General features: G+C 44.2%; 2 long non-coding RNA genes across 2 annotated transcripts; one reads left to right on the plus strand and one right to left on the minus strand.

Annotated features, from left to right (window-relative positions):
- Positions 1-2,287: 2,287 nt before the first annotated feature.
- On the minus strand, positions 2,288-9,168 carry LOC147359134 (uncharacterized). The gene is made up of 2 exons (XR_015140552.1): positions 8,982-9,168; positions 2,288-3,388 (listed from the first exon to the last, which is right to left on the minus strand). It is a non-coding gene; the product is annotated as an uncharacterized LOC147359134 (long non-coding RNA).
- Positions 9,169-15,799: 6,631 nt separating this feature from the next.
- Positions 15,800-17,337, plus strand: LOC147359135 (uncharacterized). Its single transcript, XR_015140554.1, has 2 exons — positions 15,800-16,371; positions 17,182-17,337. It is a non-coding gene; the product is annotated as an uncharacterized LOC147359135 (long non-coding RNA).
- The last annotated feature ends 5,992 nt before the right edge of the window (positions 17,338-23,329 follow it).

Genomic DNA, 23,329 nt, shown 5'->3' on the forward strand with positions numbered 1-23,329 from the left:
ACTCCTCAGTAGTTGAGGGTAACTCCTGTTTATTAATATTTAATGGAAGGTTCTCATGTTTCTGAGCTTCCCAGGTGGTTCAGTGATAAAGAATCTGCCTCCCAATGCAGGAGATGCAAGAGATGCAGGTTTAATCCCTGGGTGGGGAAGAGCCCCTGGAGGAGGAAATAGCAACCCACTCCACTATTCTTTCCTGAGAAATTCCACGGACAGAGGGGGCTGGTGGGCTACAGTCTGTGGGGTCGAAAAAAGTCGGACACAGTTGAGTGACTGTGTGTGCGTGTGTGGTCTCGTTTCCATTACTTTTGTCTTACATGTGAGCTCTATCCTCGTGCATAAATATTCTAGAAATGTTCCAGATGCTTTGTATGGAGATGTGGTGTGGAGATTTTGTGTGGAAACTGGCTGTCTTATGTCTCTGGACCTCACAGTGCCTGGCATAGTATGGAAACACAGCAGGTGAACTGGAAAGGCTCTGAGGGTTCTCATTCCTCCTGCTGATCGCGCCCCTTGCCCTCTGGTCCTCATCAAAGTCACTGCCAAGCCATGCTTTCCGCAGCTCTCATTTTTGCCTGTCTGTTCCTTGTTGCTTCTAGCCAGCAATGTTCTTTTCTTGTTCCTTTTCTTCTTGCCTCCCTGGGTAGAAGCCCACAGTGGTTTTTGCCAAAACTGGGTGGGTAGCTCCCAGTGACTGTCTATATCATCTATAAAGTTGCCAACATCAGACCTGGTATTTCATATCCAGCTTTGAACATTGGTCAACTGGTCACCCACACTCCCAGTGAAGTTCAAGGATACCACTGAACACAGAATCAACGTGCATATGTAAAATTAAAATGTATCTGCTCATTTCAAAACTCTGTTTCTCCTTTTCAGGATAGGGAAGGCCCTGGAAATGGCATGTCTTTGCTTGTAAGCTCTCGCCAGGGCCTCCTGGGTAAGAACCTGGCTGCGGCTTCTCTCTTTTCTTAGTTGTTTACTTCTCCTATGAGCTGGATTCAGGAGAGAACAGCATCCAGAAGACTAAGGTAATTTAGTTTCTAGCCATCTTTGGCTCGAGTCCTTCTGGCACCCTCGACAAACAAAAATAGCATCCTGTGTCTGCACTAAAGACGTTATCTTAGCTGGAAGAAGTGAGTTTTTTCAAATGCCCTAATAATAATAGCTCATATCTACTGAGTACCTACAATATGTAGGCTCTGTGGTAACTGTTTAGCATTTTTTATCCATTTTAATCCTTATGATAACCTTAGAAAGTCCCTCTTTTATCATCCCCATTTCACAGATGAGGAAACTGAGACTTGGGGAGTTCAAACATGGGTCTGGAGTCAGATGAACGGCGAAGCTAGGATTCAAGCCTAGGTCTGTGTAACTTCAGGACACACGTATTGAAACTTCAGGGCATGTGGCCTTAGATCAGAAGAGCCCTCATCTTTTGTTCCTGTTCAGAGTTAAATGGAGACTTGAAAAAGTAACAGCTTCTGAAAGTAACGTTAGAAAATCCCACAGTGAAGAGCCAGGTCTCTTCGAATCAGGGCAAATCAGGCGGGAGATGCTACCCAGCCCAAGAATGGGCTTTTTTTCTGTTCAGAAACATAGAATTGCCTCTAAAAGGAGATGCACTGAAATGGCATTAGGAGAGAGTGAACCCTGGGCCATGGAGATGGAGGCCTGAGCATCTCAAAGACCATTTGAGGGAGTGAATGAGAATGCAGCTCAAACCACGTGAGTCTGTTGTTCACGGGGGCCTGGCAAGAGAAGAGCAAGAAGTTCTGACTATGGGGCATTCAAGGCTTCCCCGGAGACCAACGGCAGCAGATACTGGGTCACTGGTGCACGGAATGTCAGTGAGCCGGTGGTAAGCTGACCCCTCGTTCGGTCAGAAGGAAAGACTTGGGCTGTGAGAATTCCAGCCCAGCGTGTTCTCTGCCCGAAGTGTGGCCTGGCCTCCTGCCTCTTCTGGCTGTCTGGCTTTTATCACACATGAACAGAGGAGAAAAATAAATTGAGGATATGGATAACATTTAAGTGACTCTGAAGACTTTTGTGGCTACATGGACCTGTTTCAAGAATTATTTTTAACTGCAGACATTTGGTCCCAGTGGGAAATAAAACTTAAAAGGACAGTTATAATTAGGTCACATTTTGAGAAACTTATTACATTTTGCTGTGAGTCCCAGGAGTAGGGTATCTTAAATGATTTTAGTATTTAGATTCAATCATAGCACAGAATTCCATTTTTCTATGCAAGAATGGGAAGCGAATAAGAGAAATTATGATAGCAATATTAGATGAAAACAAAGGCAGGAATAAATTTAATTCAGAATACAAGAGGGAAATATCATGTAGTTTTCTTCCCATACCCCTCTTTCTTTTCTGTTTGTCTTTATCCTAAAATAGTGTCTGTGGAAGGAGCCTGGATCTTTTTATCTGTATTGCCCATTAAATGCCCCTTTATTTTATATGTTATTTTTTGACTTTTCAGAATTTTGTTCAATATCCATACAATTAGGATAGTTAGGGAGTTTGGGATGGATGTGTACACACTGCTATATTTAAAATGGATAACCAACAAGGACCCACGTGGAACTCTGCTCAGTGTTATGTGGCAGCCTAGACAAGAGGGGAGTTTGGGGGAGATTGGACACATGCATATGTATGGCTGGGTCGCTCTGCTGTGCATCTGAAACTATCACAACATTACTAATTAGCTATAATCCAATATAAAATAAAAAGTTTTAAAAAACTAAAGGAAAAAATAAATAGAAAAAAATCCTTGCTGAGTTAAACATTACTTTTTATTTAAAAAATTTTTAAATTTCATTTTTATTTTTTATTGGTGTATAACTATACAATGTTGTGTTAGTTTCAGGTATATGGCAAAGTTATACATATACCTACTCTTTTTTTAAAAATTCTTTTTCCACAAAGGCCATTACAGAATATTGAGTAGAGTTCCCTGTGCTATATAGTAGGTCTTCATCAGTTTGTTTTTGCTCTAGATGAAAATATGACCAAAGACAAATTTCATGTCTCAAGTACAGCATAGTGAAGCAATTTGGTGGAGGAAAGGCTGGTATCTCACTAGGAGCAAGAAAATAAACATTAGCATTGGCCGTAATGCTGTTTCTATGATCTCTGTACAGGTTTCAGCACCAACGGCCAACTGGGGACTGGTTATTGGGCTCTTGGGAGTGAGGCTGATGGGGAAGGGGGAGAAAGATGAAGGTGAGGTGAGGACAGTGGCCACAGCAGGGATTATGCTTCCCTGCTGTGAAAAATGTCCCACGAGACCTTTACTGGGCTGGAGGCTTGCAGGAGTGAAGGCTCTTTGCTCTGTACTGTAGACACACGGTGAGGTCCAGCCAGTCTCTTCCATCCCACACACCTGTGAAATTTAAAAAAAAGGTACATTAAAACGCCTCTGTATGGCAGTGCATTAAAATGGGCCAGGGATGTTTTCTCCCACTGACAAATCCATAATACATTCTTATAGCTAAATATCTGCCTACTGAAATGGTTTTACTAGATTCTTCCTGATCTTTTTAAATAGGAAAGATTGATAACAGCTGTATTCTTGGGAATGCCCTGGTGGTCCAGCAGTTAGGACTGCGTGCTCTCACTGTATTCTTTACCTTTCGTCTGGGATTAAACCTTGATTTGCCTTGGATGAGTAGATGTGGGGCTGTTTACCGGGTTAAATAAGATACAAGAATTGTATGGCGCGATCAGACCTACACAGAGCAAAAGCTCACTTGCATTTGATGCACAGAGACGTTGTTGCTTAGGGGAAGGTGGCGCGGTGGGTCGCTTCTGCTTCCATGATTGGAGAAACTGCAGGGAGTGAGTCAGTCTTGGGAATCAGCTATGTGAGAGTGCGTTTCAGCCATTCATCCTCAGGCGGCCTTGGTGACAGCTCATGCTAAGAGTCCTCTCCCCTCGACAAGTCAGCGTCTCTGCTGCTTCCTGCCTCAACTGCCCTTCTTTTTATACCTCATCTGCTTAGAAGTCAGAAGGTGTGTTTTGCTGCCATGGAATCTCTATTGGAAAAGATCTGTGGGGGGAAAAAAAACTACTCAGGGAAGTCAGGGATCAGGATTAATGGACTATCCTAACTTCTAGACCCAACAATTGACCTGGGGACCAGTCTACCCCACTCTTTTTCATACATTTGTAAAGGAGGCCATCTACCACTGTGTTTTCCTGTCTGACAGATCTTCCTATAAGATGGTACACTAGTGTTTATCAGTTGGTGATAGGTGTGTTACACCTTCTAGAGCACAACCAACACCTTAGGCTGGGTGTCACCAACTCCAGTGCTTACAGAAGCCGGCGAGGATCAATACTGTGAGTGAGCGCATGATGAGTGGGGCCTAGGACAGAAGACAGCCCTTCATAATATGGATGTATTGGGTCCATCGCTGTCAGAATTTCCAATTTTTTAGAGACAGTTTGGGAATCTGGATTTTTATTTTATCTCCTAACATTGAAATGTTTGGTAGTTGAGTCAGAAATCAAATAACTCTCATAGACCAAACAAACAAATTAAAACACATAAACACCCAATCTGGATACTCCATGAAAGCCAGTTTATTATGTCTGCATTAACTCAGATGGATTTAGATTGTATGGTACGAAATATCTTGGCACACCAGACTCTTGTCACTGATTATTGGGAACAGGAGTGGGTGTGTGTGGGAACTTTTACGTTTTTCTCAGTATACTTTGTATTGTTTGAATTTTGGGCAAGAAGAATACATTTATACATCACTTATGTAGTTATTAAAAAAAAAAAAAGCAGTCTGAAGAATACAAGAGAAACCAGATTTAGAAGTTGGAAGCCTCCACCATTTAAAATACCTAGAAAATTGCATTTATCATGGCAGATTGATTGCATGAAAGACATAAACCAAAAGGGAAGAAAAGAAACTTTAAGGAAGCAGGAAAAAAATCAAAAGAGCTATCAATTTATGAAATAAAAACAAGGTCCTATAAAAATTCGAGAATAAGAAAGAGCTCTTTGAAGTTAAAAGTGCAATACCAGAGTAACATTCAATAAAGAAGTTAAGAGGATAGAGTCAATGAAATTTCATAGAAAGGAAATAAAAGATACAGATTTGGAAGTAGGAGAGAAACAGTATGAAACTGAGAGGATTGACTTAGGAGTTTCACATCCAACTGAGAGCGTATTTGGAAAAGGAGGAGAGAGCTGAGGAAAGGAAATTGCTATAGAAATAAAATACAAGAAATCCCATGGAGTGCCCAAATAAAGAAATAATGATCACAAAATAAAACCTCACATCGAGGCACATTATCATGAAGTTTCAGGACACTAGGAATCAAGAGAAGATTACTGAGAGATTTCCTGAGAGAAGAAATACACGTCAACAAAGGGTCAGGAAAAGAATGACAGCAAACTTCTCAGCAGCAATCCTGGGGGCTGTCAGGAAATGAAACGTTTGAAAAAAAATATTTCTGAACTGGGATGTACAGGACCCCCTACAGTTGCCAAAATCTGCTCATGCGCATGTCCCTTATAAAAAATGGTGTGGTGTTTGCATATATGCAATGCACATCCTTCTGTATACTTTAAATCATCTTTAGATTACTTATGGTATCTGATACAATTAGTTGTAAATACAATGTAAATGCTATATAAACAGCTGCTGGTTTGTAGCAAATTCAAATTTTGCATCTTGGAATTTTCTGGATTTTTTTTCCTGAATATTTTCGATCCACAGTTGGTTGAATTCTAGGATGCAGAACCCACGGATATGGAGGGCCAACTGTATAGGCAATCTAAAACTATGTGTGAAAGTGAAAGTCGCTCAGTCGTGTCCGACTCTTTGAGACCCCATGGATTATACATATACAGTCCATGGAATTCTCCAGGCCAGAATACTGGAGTGGGTAGCCTTTCCCTTCTCCAGGGCAATCTTCCCAACCCAGGGATCGAACCCAGGTTTCCCGCATTGCAGGCGAATTCTTTACCAGCTGAGACATGACAGGTCTCAAATTATTTCTATGTGCTCTTTCTTGTTGTTGTTCAGCTGCTGAGTCATGTCCGACTCTGCGACTCCACAGGCTGCAGCATGCCAAGCTTCCCTCTTCTTCATTAGCTCCTGGAGTTTGCTCAAACTCGTGTCCACTGCGATTCCATGAACTGTCTCCTGCCAGGCTCCTCTGTCTATGGGATTCTACAGGCAAAAATACTGGAATGGGTTGGCATTCCCTTCTCCAGGGGATCTTCCCAACCCAGGGGTTGAACCCATGTCTCTTATGTCTCCTGCATTGGAAGGTGGATTCTTTACCAGTAGCACTACCTACAGTTAGAGAAGCCCTAACTGTGGAGTCCAGTTCCAGTTGAGTCGCTCAGTCGTGTCTGACTCTGTGACTCCGTGGACTGCAGCACATCAGGCTTCCCTGTCCGTCACTAACTCCTGGAGCTTACTCAAACTCATGTCCATTGAGTCGGTGATGCCATCCAACCATCTCATCCTCTGTCATCCCCTTCTCCTCCCACCTTCAATCTTTCCCAGCATCAGGGTCTTTTCCAATGAGTTGCCTCTTCGCGTCAGGTGGCCAAAGTATTGGAGTTTTGGCTTCAACATCAGTCCTTCCAATGAATATTCAGAGTTGATTTCCTTTTAGATTGACTGGTTTAATGTCCTTGCAGTCCAAGGGACTCTCAAGAGTCTTCTCCAGCACCACAATTCAAAAACATCAATTATTTGGTGCTCAGCCTTCTTTATGGTCCAACATTCACATCTGTACATGACTACTGGAAAAAACTATAGCTTTGACTATATGGACCTTTGTCGGCAAAGTGATGTGAGTGCTATTTAATACATGAATTAGGTTTGTCATAACTTTTCTTCCAAGGAGCAAGCGTCTTTTGATTTCTTTCTCTTTCTTAAGAATCTACTGGAAGATGTACTTTACTAAAATGAGTGAGCAAATATAGGAGACTTGGGATCCAGACTACAATGGATCCAAAATATGAGATGGAGTGAGCAAAGAAAATTCTCGGGGTGATAATAAAGATAGGCTTTAAGATGACAGCTCTGCAGCAGGCCTAGAGGGAAAACCAGTACAGAATAGAGAAGAGTGTGAAGGGCTACCATAGTAGCATCTCCTGGGAAAAAAAATGGAACTGATTAGTTTGGTTCAGTTCAGTTGCTCAGTCATGTCCGACTCTTTGCAGCCCCATGGACTGCAGCATGCCAGGCCTCCCTGTCCATCACCAATGGGACAGACTGAGGATCACAAATGTACGATACATAGGCTATTTGGGAGATAAAGCATTGTTAAATACACTAACAAGTGTCAAATGAAAAACAAGGCCAATTATTAACTCCAGGAGAACATTTTAAATGCTCAAGGAAGGAATTTTAATAGTCCCATACCTATGTCTCCACTGTAAGCAATATTTGCATAGTCATAATATTCCAGATATGAGTATTAATTTAACAGAAAGTTGCAATGTAATCTTTGGAAAAATATGAGGATTGTGAATAGCTCCATGTGTGTGCACTAGGAGTGGGAAATCCATAATGAAGCTAAATGCTTCTCTTCATTAGTAGTCATTCAGTTCAGTTCAGTTCAGTTGCTCAATCGTGTCCAACTCTTTGCGACCCCATGAATCGAAGTTCGCCAGGCCTCCCTGTCCATCACCAACTCCCAGAGTTCACTCAAACTCCCTTCCATGGAGTCAGTGATGCCATCCAGCCATCTCATCCTCTGTCGTCCCCTTCTCCTCCTCCCCCCAATCCCTCCCAGCATCAGAGTCTTTTCCGATGAGTCAACTCTTTGCGTGAGTCGTTAGATAATGCTTAAATTGAAACGAAAGAAATAATATAAGCATTTGAAAAAGAAATATAGTAATAAATATCTGAAAAATCAACTAAAATTTTAAAGCATTTGGTACTAATAATTGAGAACTGGAGATGGGAATGGGGGAGAGAGAGCAGGAGATGGATTTTTTTTTAAACTTTTGGCTCAACTATCCTCCCCCTTAAAAAGCCCTAGTCACTAGGGATGTTCCCAGTGTTATTCTAATATTAATACCAACAATGCTGGAATGAAAAACCTCATACATATGTTATTTCATTTGTGTGCAGATATAGCTGTAGGATAAATTTCCAGAGGTCAAAGGGCAAATATATGCTTGTACTTTTGACGGATAATGCCTAATTGCTCTCCACAGGGGGTTGTGAGATCTTATTCTCCCACCAGAATTGTGTAAAAGTGCTTATTTTCTCACAGCCTCATCAGAAGAACACTGTCAAACTTTCGAGTTTTTGTCAGTCTGTCAGGTGTCAATATGGCTGCTCTTATTATAAGTGAGATTAAGAATCTTCTAAATATTTAAGAGCCATTTACATTTTTCTCTGAATGTTCTGATTATGTTCTTTGCCCACTTTCATATTATTTTTTTGATCTTTTTCTTCTTAATTTCTAAGGGCTCTTTCTATTTTAGAGAAATTAATCATTTATATTGCACATTTTTTCTAGTTCGTCATTTATCTTCGCTACAATTTCCTGCTAAGTTTTTGATGGGTGTGCAGTCATATTTATAAATATTTTCTGTGATAGATTCTGGATTCTGAGTCATAATTAGAAAGACCCTCCCCATTCAAAGCTTATAAAGTAATTCATCTATGCTTTTCTCTTAGTGACTTTAAGTTCTCACTTTCTACACTGACATCTTTGATCCATTTAGAATTTATCCTCATATATTGATCCAGATTTACCTTTTCCAGATGTCTACCCAGTTGTCCCAACTCTATTCACTACCTGAATTTAAGCACAAATATTACCAGGAAAAAACAAAATTAAAAAAAAAAAAGCGGGGTGGAGGAAGAGAAGCCCTCCTGATGGCCTAAGTGATGAGGGAAGGGAGGAGATGGGAAGATCCCTTCCTCTTTCCCAGCCTTCCAGTCCCCACGCTGCCATTCACATGGCCATTTCCAAAGGCTCACCCTGAGGCTGTTTCTTCAGGAGGAATACTTGGCTGCAATGAGAGGCTCAATGGGGCGAAACCGGCCAAGCTCAGACGCTGGAAGTGCGAGTTTCATACCAGACCCTGGTAGGGATGAAGCAGGAGTTGCTCCAGGAAATTCCCCTTCGCAGGATGACTCAGCTATAACTGCCTTCCTGCATGACGACACTTAAAGAGTTCCAGTCCCCCGGTGAGAGCATCTGATTGGTCAGTTGCCCATCTCCTGTCAGCAGGGGTCCAAGTGCTAGGATTAGCCGGACATCAGAACCAAGTGGGTGGGAGTAGGAGGGGCAATTCCAAAGGAAGAGATGCTGGGCAACAAAACCAAACAAAGCCCCCCGCAGCAGCTGTCCACATTTGCAAAAATAGTCACAATAAAAATAGCAGCTATTTATGGATTATTTCTATAGCCAGGAACTGTGTTAAGTGTTTTATCTCATTTATGTCTCACCAGCTGTGTGAAGTTGACAGGTGAGGAAGCTGAGGCTGAAGAGAGGTCTGACACAGCTAATAAGTGGCATAAGCAGGATACAAACCTGGATGTTCATCCCTGCCCAGCATCTGCCTTTAAAAAAAAAAAAGTTATTTGGCTGTGTTAGGTCTTAGTTGCAGCACGTGGAATCTTCCATCTTCTTTGTGGGAGGCAGAATCTTTAGTTGCCGCATGTGGGATCTTTAGTCGTGGCATGCGGGATATAAGTCCCTGACCAGGGATAGAACCTGGGTCCCCTGTATTGGGAGTGCAGAGTCTTAGCCACTGGCCCACAGAAGATCTCCCCAGCCTCTGCCTTTTAACCATTCAGGGATGCTGTCCTCTGAGTAGGAATGAATGTTTTCCTGGGTGCAGCTCTGTGTCTACGCCCTGCAGCCCTGACTGTTGGCCTCTGTGGACTTTGGATGTGGCCGTAGATGACTGTTCTGGTACCCATGGGGCTCCTTCGAGTCCCCATCGGTCATCCTTGTGCTTGTTGCCTGCTCTTTTGGTAGGCGCCTGGTGGCTACAGCACCTACAGGGACCAAGCTTTCTCATTCCTTCTCTCCTCACAGCCATCTTTGGGCAAGGTCCCCTGAGCTGGCGTTGACCCTATCCGGGAACCATCTCTTCCTACATGCTCAGACCCAGCTCCATCGCCTGGGTCCTCTTGTGCACCTCTACACTCTCTTCCCTTGGGAGGGGGTCCTTCTCCATCAGATAGGCTGCCTGAGAGGTTGTGGGGTGGCTTACGCCCCTGTGGTGTTAGTCACCACACCCTCCAGGTCAGTAACCACTCCTTGAATAGGGCTCACACGTCTCTTCGACCCCCTGGAGTGCTGCATGTGGAGGTCTGACATGCTGCAGTCCACGGGATCACAAAGAGTTGACATGACTGAGCAACTGAACTAAACTGAACTGATCTCTGTGTAAATGCCCCCCACCCTTCCACTTGCCCTGGGACCCCTCTAATCTGCCTGGATTAGAACTGGGCACCCCATGGAATCCTCTGGCACCAACCCAAAGCTGCTTCATCCCTTGCCCCTCCAGCTCTGGGCAGTCCATCAGCAAGGGTCTCCTGTACACTGACCCTTCTTCAGCCACACTCAAGTCTGGAATGTCTTCTCTTTCCAGCCTCCCTCCTTCATGATTCAGAAGCCTCCAGAGTTCGGTGGTTCTCTGGGTTGGGCAGCTCCTGCTGGGTGTTGTTTGGAGCTCACCTCCTGTTGTAGGAACACCATGATTGAATTTAAATACTAAAATTATACACTCAGCATTGCACAAGTGCTGCTTCTGCAAACATGACCACTGCAGGACTGAGTGACTCACTGTCTCTCCCCCTTAGGTGCGCTGTGTTGTACATCCGCGGCTGCCTGCCGCGTGTCTCAGCGAGGCCTGGAAGTGCTGTCTGAGCAGTCTCGAAGGCCACCTGCAGCTGGGAACGGCCACCAGGGCATTTTCTGCTTGGGGGTCTAGGGATGGGAATGCCAGCTGTAGGGAAAAGCCACTCCCCACCTGTACCCACGAGGGACCGTGGTAATAATGACCAGGGTTCACAGGAGCTGGGCTCTGTGGTCATATACTTGCTCACACAGCCTCACACAACACAGCCCATCACCTTTCCAAACCCCAGCCTGCCCCTCTCCTGGCTTTCCAGGAGGCTTGGTAGTAAAGAATTCGCCTGCCAATGCAAGAGATACAGGAGATGCAGGTTCAATCCCTGGGTCTGGAGTAGGGAATGGCAACCCACTTCAGTATTCTTGCTTGGAGAATTCCATGCACAGAGGAACCTGGAGGGCTACAGTCCACGGGGTCACACAGAGTCAGACACGACTGAGCGACTGTGCACACTTGCACGTTCCATCCACCTGCTCAGTGAGGACTGGTCTGTTGGCCTTATTTAAAATGTAACCTGACTCTGGGATTCCAGAGCACCACTTCCTGTCCCCCACCCTAACACTTAAACTGCAGCACACTGAAGTGAAGTGTCAGTCGCTCAGTTGTGTCCGACTCTTTGCAACCCCACGGACTGTAGCCCACCAGGCTACTCTGTCCAAAGAGCTCTCCAGGCGAGAACACTGGAGCGGGTTGCTATAAAATGTACTTACTCTGCTATTGTTCATTTTTTGTCTCTCTCCACTAGAATTTAACTTGACAAGGGCAGGCAGGGACTTTTGGTCTGTATTGTCTAGGAGCATCTAGACATTCCAAGCATCTAGAACAATGTGAACATGTAGTAGGTGCTCAATAAGTATCTGTTACGTCAACGATTATGCACCCCTTAATGTCTGTAATGGTATTGAAATAAGCTCACTAATTCTGATACTGCTCCCTTCAAAAGTAGAGCTAATCCACAGGAAAAGATGCTCAATACCATTAATTGTCAAAGAAATTCAAATCAGAACAACACTCAGGTATCTGTTCACATTGGTCATAATGGCTATCATCAAAAAGAACATAAATAACAAATGTTGATGGGGGTGTGGAGAAAAAGGAACCCTTGTGCACTGCGAATGGGAATGTCAGTTGGTGTAGCCACAGTGGAAAACAGTCTGGAGCTACCTCAAAGAGCAAAAACCAGAATTACGGTATGATCCAGCAATTTCACTCCTGGGTATATCTCTCAAGAAAATAGAAACATTAATTTGAAAAGATACATGGCTTCCCTGGTGGCTCAGTGGTAAAGAGTCCGCCTGTCTATGCAGGAGACATGGGTTCGATCCCTGATCTGGGAAGATCCCACATGCCTCAGCGCTCTTAAGCTCATGTGCCACAACTATTGGGTCTGTGCTCTAAAGCTCATGCTGTCCAACAAGAGGAGTCACTGCAATGAGAAGCCTGAGTACCACAACTAGAGAAAAGCCTGCACTGCAACAAAGACGCAGCACAGCCAAAAATGAATAGAATTGTATTTAAAGAACTACAAAAAAAAAAAAAAAGAAAAGATACATGCACCCCAATGTTCATTGCAGCATTATTTACAATAGCTGAGATACAGAAACAATCTGTATCAATCAGCACATGAATGGATAAAGAAGCTGTAGTATATGTATATACAGAGCAATACTACTCAGCCATAAAAATAAATGAAAGTTTGCCATTTGCATCAATACAGATGGACTTGGAGGGTGTTGTACTCAGTGAAATAAGTCAGAGAAAGAAAATCCTATATAATATCACTTGTATGCGGAATCTAAAAAGGAAAACTAGTGAATATATAACAAGAAAGAAAAAGACTCACAGATGTAAAGAACAAATTACTGGTTATCAGTCAGGAGAGGGAAGGGAGGAGGGAAAAAATAGAGGTAGGGGCTTAAGAAGTAAAAACTGCTGCTGCTGCTAAGTCACTTCAGTTGTGTCCGACTCTGTGTGACCCCATAGACGGCAGCCCACCAGGCTCCCCAGTCCCTGGGATTCTCCAGGCAAGAACACTGGAGTGGGTTGCCATTTCCTTCTCCAATGCATGAAAGTGAAAAGAGAAAGTGAAGTCGCTCAGTCGTGTCCGACTCTTAGTGACCCCATGGACTGCAGCTTACCATGCTCCTCCATCCATGGGACTTTCCAGGCAAGAGTACTGGAGTGGGTTGCCACTGCCTTCTCCAAGAAGTAAAAACTATTAGGTATAAAATAAGCTCCAAGGTTAAACTGTGCAATACAGGAAATATAGCCAATATTTTATAATAACTATTCATGGAGTATAACCTTTAAATATTGTGAATCACTATGCTGTACACCTGAAACTTATATAATACTGTCATCGACCGTACCTCCATTTAAAAAAAAAGGTGGAACTAATTCCCTCAACTGAGTGATTGCCTCCGTTTAATGAATAGAACATGAGTTCTGAGGTTGAGTCATAAAAAGGACATCTCTCACCTGGCTCCCTCTCATGGATACTCACTCTAAGGGTAGTTTGTGGCCTTATTGTGAGCACGTTTAATAGCCTGACAGGCTTATGTTTGGAGAAAGTAAGGCCTCCAACAACACGGGCATCAACCTGCTCACCGTGTGAGCAGAGCATCTTGGAAGCTGGCCTTCCAGGGGACAAGCAAGTCAAGTTGACGTCATGACAGTAACCTCATGATACACCCCAGGCAGAAACTACATGGATAAGACACACTTGAATTCCCAAAAAACAGGTATTGTGAGGATGATAAATATTCATTATTGTGTTATCCACTAAGTTTTGGGGGTAATTTGTTACGCAGCAGTAGAGAACTAATGCAGTTTCAAGGTCATCTAGTAGGGGCTGCCATCTATGGGGTTGCAAAGAGTCGGACACGACTGAAGCGACTTAGCAGCAGCAGTGCATCTAAAATGTGACTTGCTTTATAAAAACCCCATAGACCTCCAACTGTATATATATATATATATATATATATATATATATATAAAACAATGCTGGATAAAGTGGGCTACAACTGCTGATGTGTAAATGGAGCTTGCATAGGTTCAGTGGAGAAAGAACAGTCCTGGGGACATAAAATACAGAAAATTGTCAGATAGGCTTCTGTCTGGCACTTACATTGGGAATATAATTTTGAGGCAGTGAGTCCCTGGGGGAGGCATGTGTTCGCCAGGAAGCTAGTACAAAGACCCTCACCCAGGGGTGCATGCTCAGTGAAAGCTCTTGTCCCCTGATTTGAGTGCCCATTGTCGGTTATTAATGGTGCTCACACAGAATGAAGTGCGTGGCTGGGGCCTGCTCAGCGGCTGGCAGTCTGGACCTCAACAAAGGCTGCAGCTGTTGTTGTTGTCTTCACTTAACTTCAGAATGACCTGAAATTACATCCCCCAGTGGTGAAACAGCCAGAATAGCACACCGTTGAGGATGTTAATTAACCCCCTACAGGATACACAAGATAGAAAATAACCACTTGGAGAGCTGCAGAGTCTCCCTAATCCTCATCAGATCAATGCAGCTGCCATCGCTCTGGGCACATTTCTTTTCAGTGCCAGGAATGGTGCCAAATGAGAGGCTCTGGGGGCTTCCAGCCTCCCTGCCCTTCTGCCACCAGGGATCACCAGCCAGGGTTTGATGACTTGATCTGACAGAGGTGTTTGGTCCCCTGGGATCCCCTCCTCCTCTCAGTGTGTCTGCCTGCATGGCTTACAGAGGTGCAGATGGCTGGCCTGGCTGGCCACTCAACAGTGTAAGAAATGTGGTCCTTAATGAGAAGGACTGGATTGGCTTTAATAGAATGATTGGAGGTTCTCATTGGCTGAAATTCTCTTATCTCTTACCAGATTATGGGGGAAAACAGAGAGGGCTCTATTCACTGGCCGTTAGGCTACCCCTTCTACAGTCTTTAGTGGATGGAAGAAGACATACAAAGCGTGGGTGTTTGTGAGTGTCACAGGAGAGCAGTCAGTGTCCATGAGACCCTACTTGCTGGTAGTTACCGAAATCGCAAGTCTATGCGCCGGACGCACAGTGAGGCCCACCAGTACTAAAACATTAGCGTTTGGAACAGAGACAGGTTTATTACAGGTTCATACAAGGAAATGGGTGGAGATTCATGCCCTAAGAACCCCAAAGTTACCGAAAGCTTTCAGGAAGTCCCTTTAAAAGCAAAAGGTGACAGATGGGTGTGGTTAGTTGTTGCAAATTTCTCCGTGTCAGGTCCTTCATTCTTGAGGTCTGGTCATAGTCAGGTAATGATGATCCTGTAAATCTCTACCAGATGAATGGTATTCTCTGTCCTGACTAGAAAGGGCAAGATCCCAAAGCACAACTTTCACCCTCCAAGGTCCCAGTCCTGACTAAGAGGAGGCAGATCTCAGTTGGCAGCTCCTTCAGGGCCAGGTTCCCACACCCTTCCCAGCTGTCATCCCCGAGGGAACCAGACATCCAACCCAACTGGTCCTCAGTCTCCTCAGGTCACCCAAACGGGGAGACCAGGTCTCACAGGTCAGGCAGACGGCCATTGCTATTAGGTCACAGAGATAGGGAGAGGGGAGAGGTTCACTGCTCCTTAAGGCCTGGGCCATGGCTAGTGGGGGGCCTTGGTGAGGGCTCTGGAGCCTTGCAGGACATAGTCCCCAGTCTGTTCCCTGGGCCCTCCAGCTCACCTGCTGGCCCAAGGCTGAGTGAGCTGGAGGGTCTCCAGGAGAAGGCCTGAATCGGCCTCTTACTTCAAGCTCCACCTGACGCCCATCACACGTGACCTTTTCTTCAATCACTTCTCCAGTGGTTCCTCATTGACAGTTACTTGTGAGCAGGGTCCATTGCGGTGCTGACCAATAGCTTAGCAGGACGAGTAATGGTTGTTCATTGACAGTTAGTTGCTTGTGGGTGGGGCCATCTGAGGCACCAATCAATGGCTAAGACCTGTTGCCTAGTAACAGGGTGTGGAGTATCGAGACACAGCAATGGCTGCCTGCGAAGGGCTCTGTTCATCTTGCTTTATTGCAGTAACAGTAAGAACAGTAGGTAATGTTTATTGAGCCTTTGCTGTCTGTCCTGTGCCATGCTAAGCACTTTATGTCTAAGTGTCTCCGTTTAAGACTCATGACTCCCCTATGATGTAGCTACTATTTTTATTCTCATTAAACAGAGGAAGAAATTGAGATTCAGTACAGTAATTTGCTCAAGCTGACACGGCTGAAAGAGGGTCTCACTCAGAACCCACCTATCAAAGAACTCATGGCCCTACATAGTCAGTGGTCACTCTCCCTAACATTGGGGACTTCTGAGTGTCTGCCTGTTTCCAAGGTTGGTGAACTTGTTTCGTCTCCAGCATGTCACATCTGGACAATGACTGACATCAAGGAAGGAGAAGACAGAAAACCCAGATAGCAGGCCCTGCCCTGAGCCCCACTCCAGGTTGCAATGCTTGCTCCTAATGATGACAGTGGATTGAAATGAAAACGTCAAGTCATGACCCTTGCTTCAAAAAGTCAGTGGTGAATACATGTTTTTGAATTATTTTCTCCCAAATGGTTAACATTGAAAGTGTTGGCTGTCAAAGGGAAAAGCTTCTGTTATCTGGGGTATACAAAGCTGCATCCTCAATACCACTGGGTCAATGAGATATCTTTGTATTAATATTCTAACATAACCGATGCATTTTGAGATGATAAGACTCCAGTTTTGCAGGATCCCATAGGTGGATCAGATGGTAAAGAATCCACCTGCAATGAAGGAGACCTGGGTTTGATCCTTGGGTTGGGAAGATCCCCTGGAGGAGGGCATGGCAACCCACTCCAGTATTCTTGCCTGGAGAATCCCCATGGAGAGAAGAGCCTGGTGGGCGATAGTCCATGGGGTTGCAAACAGTCGACACGACTGAGCTACTAAGCACAGCACAACAGATAGGTGGATCAAGAGAAGAGGAAAACTGTTTCATTGTGCTATCATTCACTCCTTCCTGCCCTGCTTAGAACTCATCATAGGTTGTCCTGGGCTTGGCTGTCTGGTTCATATAAACAGACACACGAAAAATGGTCCGCACTGCATCCACACACTGATAATAGTAACGTTTACATGTGTCTACTTTGGGCCAAGACACTGTGCTAGGCACTTGCATACATTATTTTCTTTAATTCTCTTATTTTCCCCATGGGATAAGTATTATTATACTCATTTTACAGATAAGAAAACCAAAGTACAGTGAGCTAAAATAACTTGCTTAAGATTACAGAGAGAGTAAGTAGTTGAGGCCCAGATTTGTATATCAATCTTTTTCCAAAATCCCTGTCTTTTTCAGACAATCTCATTGCCTTGAGTCATGATGGGCAGAGAAAATACCCTGGACAGCTTGGGATCTTCATACGTGGAGAGAGAACTGAGAACAACTTCTGTAAATATAATATTGTAAAGTTATTAAGGTTGTAATAAAACAGGTTGATTTAAAAAAGAAAAAGATCCACGTACATGTATATGATCAGTTTGTTCAGAATGAGAGGGATTTTTTAAAATCATCATCTTGGGAGACTGTAATTCCTTCCAAATACTATCTAAAATGCTTTCCATTCCATTTACAAACTGTGTTCACAACTTGTTCACACTCTCCTTCCTTTCTGGTTTCGGTTGGCTACAGCCCCACCACATAATGATGTCTCCCAGCTTGATCACATACCTTGCTCACGAGGCTTACTTTCAAATGACTCCAGTTGTTTCCAAAGAATCAAATGCACCCATTTGAGGCTATGGAGAACTTTTCATAAAAATCTACAGCAAGGCTCTAGGGACAGTTTTAAAATACAGTGAGCTATGGCAACATGGTTTGAAGAACATTTGCCATTTGGATGTATAAGCTCTGATTTATTTGTTAAAATAATAATTAAAGTTGTCCTTGAACTTCCCAAGTGGTCCAGTGGTTAAGACTCCATGCTTCTAATTCAGGGGGCACAGGTTTGATCCCTGGTCTCGGAAGTTCCATGTGCTGTGGGGTGTGGTAAAAAAAAAAAAAAAAAGACATACCATTTGCTGTCACCCAGCATGTTACACTAACCCTTTCCTGGCTTCTTTCATAATGCTTTGTTGGCTGCCACTGGGTTTCTCAGCTGAGGTAGAGTTTGGAAGCCCACCAATGAGACATTATTTGGTACATTAATAATTAGATGGGATAGGATTTGATGTGGAGAAGGAAATGGCAACCCATTCCAGTATTCTTGCCTGGAGAATTCCATGGACAGAGAGGAGCCTGGCAGGCTACAGTCCATGTGGTTGCAAAAAGTCAGACACGACTGAGTGCCTAAGCACAGGATTTGATGAGAGTCTAGTGCCGTGATTTTGTTGTGAGGGCAAAGCTTCCTTTAGCATTCATAGGATAACTCTTTACTGAGGGGCATTTTGTGGGCTTCTGATTTGGATCTATCAAATCTGGTATGGGGGATGGGTGAGAGAAACATAGGCTTAAAGGAGTAAGACTATAATGGGTTTGAGGTTTTCCTTAATAAGGTCAGTATGAAAAGAACAGTAGAAAAGAAAGAGGTAAGAGTATCCAGAGAACAGGTGATGTGATCAATATTTGTGGTATCCTCTTTTGTTCTTCCTAAGGTTCCCTCATCTCGGGCTTGAATTATCTCCGAGTGGTATAGATCTGGGGATCCCCAGGTGGTGCAGTGGTAAAAGAATCTGCTTGCCAATGCAAGTGATGCAGGAGAGGTAGGTTTGATCCCTGGGTCGGGAAGATCTCCTGAAATAGGAAATGGCAACCCACTCTAGTATTCTTGCCTAGAAAATTTCATGGACAGAGGAGCCTGCCGAGCTATAGTCCATAGGGTCGCAAAGAGTCAGACACGACTGGGGATGCACGCGTGGTATAGGCCTAGGATACTGAGAATATAATTTTTCTTGGTGCCGCCCCTAATTTCAACAGATCAAGCCTTGATTCTACCACTTACCATCCATGTGAGTTTGCTGTCCCCTCACACCTGTAACGGAGCCAAGAAACACCCAGTGTCATGTTGGTAAACCAGGTAAAGGCTGGTCTGATCTTAATGCCACTGAAACAAGAGGTTATTCAGCTGGTTATTGAGTAAAGTGTCAGCATCATTATCAAAAAACATGTTTTGAGACACTGGTAAGCAGGTAAATTTTACCAACAATGAAGCATTAAAAGATCATACTTAATGTACTATATTGTGAGTATCTAAACCAGGGGTCCTCAAACTAGCACCAATAACTACCTGGAGAACTTCCTCAAAATGCGCTACTACTACTACTACTAAGTCACTTCAGTCGTGTCCGACTCTGTGCGACCCCATAGATGGCAGCCCAACAGGCTCCCCAGTCCCTGGGATTCTCCAGGCAAGAACACTGGAGTGGGTTGCCATTTCCTTCTCCAGTGCAGGAAAGTGATAAGTGAAAGTTAAGTCGTTCAGTCGTGTCCGACTCTTAGCGAACCCACGGACTGCAGCCTACCAGGCTCCCCCGTCCATGGGATTTTCCAGGCAAGAGTACTGGAGTGGGGTGCCATTGCCTTCTCCGAAAAATGCACTAACTCAGCCCTATCCTTTCTAAGGTCCTAGAAGGGCCTCAACATCTGTATTTTTGAGGATTCTGCAGCTGATTATAGTTCATACCTAAGGCTTAGAACCATGGTCTTTGTGGAATTCTTGGAAGCCTGTGGAGAAAGATGAACAACTCTAAAAAAATAAATGAGAATTTAAAAAATAAAATTAATATATCTTTACTTCCATTACACATTCACTTTCAACACAGCAGAGTGAAGTCACTTAGGAGAGAACTCACATTTGTTGAGAAGATGAAATGCATTAAGCACATTACATACTGTATCAGTCAAAAGGTAATCAGGAAAACAAATTATACAAGGTAGTTCAACTAGAGGGTATTTAACAGAGTGAATGAATTTCACAGGTGTCGGAACATCCAAAAGGGAGCAGTGAGGTGAGTAAACACAGGAAGCAACTTGAAGGCCAGGCGTACAAAAGGATAGAGGTATAACCAGAACCTAGGAATGCAGAAGATAGGCCACCACTTTAGGAGTTGGGCTGCTGCAGGGCCATCATGCCCCTGGTAGCAGGATGGCCCAGGTGGCATTGTGTGGCTAGGATCTCTGAGAAAGTGGCTTGACAATGGTGCTGGAGTGCCAAAAGCTGTCACAGTCACAGGAGTCTGAAAGAAGGTGTAATGGGACTTCCCTTGTGGTTCGGTGGCTAAGACTCCTTGCTTCCAGTGCAGGGGGCCTGAGTTTGATCCCTGGTAAGTGAACTAGATCCCACGTGCCACAACTAAGATCGAAGCTCCCAAGTGTGCAACTGAGACCCGGGGCAGCCAAATAAATAAATAATAATTTTTTAAAAATGGTGTGAGGAAGAAGAGTGTTTCTTCTTCTTTCCTCCTGCTTTCCATGACCCCTTGTGCCTTCCATTGCAGACCCCAACTGGAAATCAGCCAGCAAGGGAATCTGGGAAATATAATTTGAGACTCAAAACTGACCGTATTACAAATAAAAGTCCAGAAGGGTGTACGTGGAAATGAGAGAGAATGGAAGACGGCAAACATACTAGTCAATTCACTGAATGCTTGGCGAAACTGTGAATAAACGGAAGAACCAAATTCAAGCCAGAGTCTAACACCAGAACCCTTGACTGTGCACTAAGTTGTAAACGGTTGAACTCAATTTACCTTTACACTCTGCCCTTGACTTTTTCTTGTAGCATTTATTCAGCACCACCTATGTGTCAGATCCTGTGCTAGACACTTAGGCTATGCTTATCCTACTTAGTTTGTGAAACAGTGCAGGTACTGCTGATGCAAAGTTGCCCAGTCTACAACTGAATTAGAAACGAAATAAGAATAAAACCTGTTTCTTGAATTACGAAGATACTTATGTACTTGTGCGTGTGTCTATTTATAATGATTTTAATTACGTAGAAAACTTAGGTTAAAAAAGTACCGTAATTAAAGGGAAATAAGAATATTGTCCTAAATTATTTAGTTTGTCACTTTAATCAAATTCACTTTATTTCAGAGCATAATGACTAAATAGATGTGTGTGCATAGACTAAGCAAGATTCCATAGAGAATATAAGAAAACTATATGATGGGGTGGAGAAGGCAATGGCACCCCACTCCAGTACTCTTGCCTGGAAAATCCCATGGACGGATGAGCCTGGAATGCTGCAGTCCACGGGGTCGCTGGGAGTCCGACACAACTGAGCGACTTCACTTTCACTTTTCACTTTCATGCATTGGAGAAGGAAATGGCAACCCACTCCAGTGTTCTTGCCTGGAGGATCCCAGGGACGGGGGAGCCTGGTGGGCTGCCGGCTGTGGGGTCACGCAGATCGGACACGACTGAAGTGACTCAGCAGCATATGATGGGGACTCTCTTCTCAAGAAACCTGTTGTCTAGTTCTGAAGCTAAGACTTAGCTACAGGGAACACAGTATGAAAATATAAAGATCAAGAAGTGCGATGGGAAGTCAGAGTGGGCTGGGTTGGTCAGGGAATATTTGGGGGAGGAGATGAGACTTGAGGGGATGGTAAAGTCAATATGCATGTGGAGAAGGGGACGAAATATTCCTAGTTAGGGAAGAGCATAAGCAAAAGCTGGGAGGTGGGGCAGGACTCCCTGTTTTGAATGACAGTAAAGAGACTGGGGGTATTGGTAAGAGAAGGAATGTTAAGTTGGCTTGGACACCCCCAGCCACGTGACCTCTGGGGGTTGTGCCCACAAAACGCGCACCCCGGAGGGGCGATTGATCATCAAGCGACGCTCAGAGTTGCTTGGGGCTGAGTCCTAGTTGTACTTCCCCATGTCCATTCTCCCCCTTTCTTATTGTAAGAGAAGTTTAAGCTGGGCACTTGGCCAGCCTCCCTAGTGGCTACCTGTGACAGTGTAACTAGATTCTGGCTAATGGGGCATCAGCAGAAGTGAAGAGTGAAATTTCCAGGTCATGTTCCAGAAAGGAAGTAAGTTTATATTCCACTGCTCCTCTCTCTCAGAAACTTCCCTGGCATTTGTAAAGAATCTGCCTGCAATGCAGGAGACCCAGGTTCGATCCCTGGGTTGGAAAGATCCCCTGTAGAAGGGAATACAACCCACTCCAGTATTCTTGCCTGTAGAATTTCATGGACAGGGGAGCCTGGCAGACTACAGTCCGTGGGGTCACAAAGGGTCAGACACAACTGAGTAAATATCCTATCCTCTCTCTTGTCCTGCAGGCTGAAGTGTGGACGTGAGGGTTGAGCCCTTTTGGACTGAGTGGAGAAGGGGAGCATCCTAGGAGTAGCAGATAAATAATCTGGAAGAAGTCTAGATTCCCAAGATTGATAAACTGCCATGCCAGCCCTGGAGAGCCTACTGTAAGTGATAAATGAGAGGAAGGATTCCATCTGAGAAGCACAGGGGAGCCATTGCTCTCAGGTACCCAGAGCACTGAATGGAGATCCTGGCATTTGTTCTACCTGAAGCAGAAATGTAAGCCTGCCTTATCCACACATTTGCGTAATTGTTACCAGGAGTATCTTTTGGGAAGACCTTTTAGAGAATGGGTACAGCAGTGGGAAGAGCAAATTTTCTCCCCATATGTCAAGCAGGGACATTCAAGACTTTGGCCAAGCATGCTCTGAAGGAATGTGGAGTTCGCTGCAAATCCAGAAAGCTGCTGTGAGATCTTACAGTTGGTGTGGAGGAGGTAGTAAAAAACACTAATATTTCTGGAATGGAAGCTTTAGTTGAGTGCAAGAAAGATAACATAACTTAGAACAAATGGCCTTTGAAATCAAAGCCCTCTTTTGCAGATGATCTGACCCGACTTTTTGGTTGGCTCTTTTCAAAATAATCCCCACGAAAGGATGAGTCATTACACTGGCTCCAAATTTGCACCATCCTTCTCTTCCCTGGAAGAGCAATAAGCAGAGATCCTAAAACCAGACTTGGGGAGGAGGGGTAGCACTGATGGTTTTCAGATTCTGAATTCTTTCATGTTAAAGGGTTGCCTGCCTGCCTGCTAAGTTGCTTCAGTTGTGTCCAGCTTTTTTTGACCCCATGTAGCCCGCCAGGATCCTCTGTCTGTAGGATTCTCCAGGCAAGAATACTAGAGTGGGTTGCCATACTCTCCTCCAGGGGATCCTCCTGATTCAATCCTCCAGAGATTGAATTCATGTCTCTTATGTCCCCTGTGTTGGCAGGCAGGTTCTTTATCACTGGCGCCACCTGGGAAGCCCGTTAAAGGGTTACATGTTAACTTCTAAAACAATTGAGGTGAACTTCACATAACATAAAATTAACATTCTAAAGCAAACCACTTACTGTCATTCAGCACATTATGTTGTATGCACCTATCTAGCTCCAAAGCGTTTTCATTGTCCCTGTACCCAACTAAGCAATTACTCATTCTCTCCCCCAGTCCCTGGCAACCATCAACCTTCTTTTTGTC

Source organism: Bos grunniens, chromosome 14, assembly GCF_055505025.1.
Source record: "Bos grunniens cultivar Pamir isolate PY7600 chromosome 14, Bosgru_T2T1.0, whole genome shotgun sequence".
Lineage (NCBI taxonomy): Eukaryota > Metazoa > Chordata > Mammalia > Artiodactyla > Bovidae > Bos > Bos grunniens.